The following is a 4,002-nucleotide window of genomic DNA, read 5'->3' on the forward strand; positions in this document are numbered from 1 at the left end:
ATATTGGTATAAGGTCTTCTATGAAGGTTTGATAGAATTCTGCACTAAACCCGTCTGGACCTGGGCTCTTTTTGGTTGCGAGACCTTTAATGACTGCTTCTATTTCCTTAGGAGTTATGGGGTTGTTTAACTGGTTTATCTGTTCCTGATTTAACTTCGATACCTGGTTATGAACCACAGTGCTTTACTGTATAGAACTGACATTACCACTCATTAAAACAAAAATGGTTCGTTTATGCAAAACAAAAGGCTTCAATATCATTCCAGTATCAATTTAGTATACTTTTATTACACTGTTTAAAAATGTATGATCTTTAAAAAAAACTGTTACTTGATTGATGATTTTAGTTTTATAAAAAAAATAATTATTAAAATGTGAGCAGATGATGGCAGCAGGGGCTGCGTGACAGTGTTGCTGGTCCCAAATGGTGTCCGCTAGAGAGCTGCTGCAGGTCCTGAAGGACATGTGCCTGCAGTAGGACTTAACCCCAGTGGATAAAATATGATCTGAACTTCCAGAGGACCCTGCTTGACCTCACTCCTGCGGAGGTTGCCAACCTGCCTAACAATGCCAAACTGGAGATGGTGTCTGTGTTCTGGAGCAACAGTAAGGGGCCTGAGAGCATGATTTGTATTGTGGGACACTTTTGTTCCAGCCAGAACCAAAGGGAGCTTCTGGGGAAAAGCCAGCCCAACCCCCAGGCTGGAGATTGTTTGGAGGAATGCTGGGACAAATGGCCACCAGGTCTGCTTTCGTATGTGAAGTAGACACTTCAGCTATTATTCCCGGGTTTGAGACTTGACAACAGGTAGAGCTGCCTTACAGAGCACAGTACTTCAGTCACTGGGACTGAAAAGCAGCAGTAGTGCCTTCATTTTGTCATAAGGCAGTGCGATACCCTGAGCAACCAGGAGTTCTTTTTTTTTTTTTTTTTTTGGTTCTTTTTTTCGGAGCTGGGGACCGAAACCAGGGCCTTGCGCTTCCTAGGTAAGCGCTCTACGCAACCAGGAGTTCTTAACAGTCTAATTTCCTCCAGCGGCCGCTTGCTTCCTGTGAAGTCTGGTGAGTTCAGTAGGAGAGACCAGAACCATCAGGGCACAGGGTTGATGGTGGCTCCAAACCAGCAGATACTCAGAGGAAGCAAAGCACAAAGGAGTCTGCCTCTGCCCTAATCTTTTCCTTCCCTGTCAGGGGCCAGTGGCTAGGGACAGAAGGGCCCATTTGAACCCAAGAAATAAAACCCTGGTGATGGTCGCAGCAGGAGCCTGGAGCACTGGTTGACTGAGATCTTGGAGTGTGCCGCCTGGAGGACCTGTTGTAGCCCTGGCTAGCAGAAGTACCTGATGAGTTCTTTAAAGCGATCTCAGATGATCTGAGGAGACACCTGGCCCACCTCAAGAGTGAGCGAGCAGAAGCGCCTGGAAGAAGCCCTTTTAGTGACCAAGTCCTTCAGGGAGGCTCAGACGAAAGAAAAACTGGAACACTACCGAAAAGTGGCTGTGTTCCCTGACATTCTGTAGGTCTTCCTTCACCCATGAGACATTGGGGGACCTGCGAGACTGTTAGGAGCTGGCTGATCATCATTCGTCTCAAAATGTTTCTGGATGACCACGTGCTGGCTCTCTTTCAGTCAAATCTCTTCCCTGCTTCCCTTACGTGCTTTGGAACTGAAGAACCTATAGGTCTCTACATGGAACCTGGGCTCCTAGAACACACTCTCCCCATGCTGATGTGCTGGTGGCCAGATGTATGCTCCAGGCCACCTGGGCCCGACCACTTCTACCAGTCCCTGACCCTCTGCCCCTGGAGTCCAAGCCAATCACTGAGGAGGGGACACCAATGCCCCCAAAACTCTCCTAGCATGTCAGAAGTAACCTGCGTAAAGTGCCCAAGTTGCTGAAGATGACAGCTGGCAAAAAGTGAAAGCTACCACCCTAAAGATGCCCATCTTCAGCTATAAGCCATCCCCTACCTCCAGAGGATAAAAACGACGACGACGACGAGGACGATCACAACCACCACCACTCTACTACTTAAATTTAGCTTGGGATCAGGACAGAAATTTCAACAATTCCTATAATGGCCTTACACATGTTTCTACTACTTTTTACAATGTATTTAGGCAAAGGGGCAATCTCTGAATTGATAGTTATAACATCAAAATATAATATCAAACAACTCAAACAACAACTGTGGCAGAACCTTCCCCTAATGAATAAAGATTTCAAGGAGCCAATCACTGTGTGAGTAGGCGGGACTTCCGGGTCAGAGAGCGTGAAGACAGGGAGCAGTAGAAGAGATAGGGCTTTTGGGATCAAAGATGAGAATGGAGGCTAAAATATATGTAGCGGGGACTCCCAGTTCAGGTGGCGGATATGTTGGGATCCACTACTGAAGGATTTAACTTAGAGTGGCTTACAAATTAGTATGCTAGTCTTTGTGTCCTGCAATTGTGTTACCTGCTGATTCTAAACTAAGTTCGTGTGGTGTTTTCTTTCATGTGGTGACTCAACTGAGTTCTGCGGCAGAGGGCGGGTTTATGAGAAGTACACCCCAAAAATCCGTGGGAATTTGGAAGTGTGGGACTGGCATGGCAGCAACGGTCCATGGGAACTTAGCGAGCCAGGGGAAGAGATTTCCGTGCTCGGGATCAGAGAGTCTGCCGGGCTGAGAACACGACAGGCTGGCCTGTCTGCCAGTGTCTTGCCTGCCTGCAGTAGCGTGGGATTCTTATTTATAGTCATGCTACAAACAACAACAACAGCAGCAGCAGCAGCAACAACAGCAACAGCAACTCATTAAAGATGCCTCACTTCTGGTGGTTGAATGAGAATGTCCACCATAGGCTCATGTATTTTTATACTTGGTCCCCAGTTAGTGGAACTCTTTGGGAAGATTTAGAAGACACACAGGAAAGTAAGAAAGACACCAGGGCCCAGTTTTGAGGGTTTTCAGCCTCTCCCTAGTCCTAGTACTTGGTTTCCTGCTCCAGCCACCATGCCACCCGCTTGGTGCCGTGCCTTCTTGGCGTGATGTACTCTTATCCTTCTGGAATCATAAGCCAGTGTAAGTCACTATTGGTAGTGGTGTTTTATCACAACATCATAAAAAAATAACCAATTCAATCCTCTTGCTGCAGCACATGTTCTGCCAAGCTTCAATTCTTCACATAGTACTCGATAAGCACACCCATCTCGTTAGTATGAAAAATCTCATTTTGTCCTTAAAAAAATTGTAAGATTATTTGCATAACAAAATATTTTAAAGTGTGACTTATCAGTAATATATATATATATATATACACACATATATATATGGAGGTCACATAATTTCTCTATCATAAAGGGGTCACCAGACAAATAGCTTAAAAACTCTTTCTAAAATCACACAATGTGATTAATGGTCTACCAGGCTTCCCTCAGCACAGGGCCATTTCTATGGCTGCTCTTACAGTGCTCTAGACTCCTAGCTCCTGTGGATGTCTGCTGTTACGGAAGTTCCTTCTCATTGTACCTCATCATTTAATCTCTCTGTAACTGCTTCTTCAGTTACTTCCAAATGAATGTGTTTAAGTTTTTCCTGCAGTCGAAAATATGTTCCTTTCAGTTGGTAGTTTGGTAATTTTCATCCTAAAGGCAAGAAAAGCAACACTTTAAGACATTTACCACTTCCTGATTGTGCCTTTCAATTCACAGATCGGTTTGCAGCTAGATTTAATGATGTTTTCCCCTTATGTTTCCTGTGATTTTGAACTCTGTAATTTCTAGAAAGTATTGTTCTGTTGTTTTGCATTTGTGTTTATAGTATTCCCTTCCAGAACGTGAAATTATCATTTTAACTTCATCTTTAGACTTTCTGCTGCATAATTTTAGCTTCTTCTCCAGGATGAGGTTGGGGGGGGCGTATAAGCTATGTAGTAGGACACTGTCATAGCAGAGCCTATGATTATAATCATCCTATTACTTGAAAGATTTATGCAGTGACATTTTTTGAGGATAATG

The 4,002-nt window shown here is 44.5% G+C and overlaps 1 pseudogene; it reads left to right on the top strand.

The window, feature by feature from the left end:
- Positions 1-425: 425 nt before the first annotated feature.
- Aspscr1-ps1 (ASPSCR1 tether for SLC2A4, UBX domain containing, pseudogene 1) lies at positions 426-1,861 on the top strand (annotated as a pseudogene).
- The last annotated feature ends 2,141 nt before the right edge of the window (positions 1,862-4,002 follow it).

Source organism: Rattus norvegicus, chromosome 2 (assembly GCF_036323735.1).
Source record: "Rattus norvegicus strain BN/NHsdMcwi chromosome 2, GRCr8, whole genome shotgun sequence".
Taxonomy (NCBI): Eukaryota; Metazoa; Chordata; class Mammalia; order Rodentia; family Muridae; genus Rattus; species Rattus norvegicus.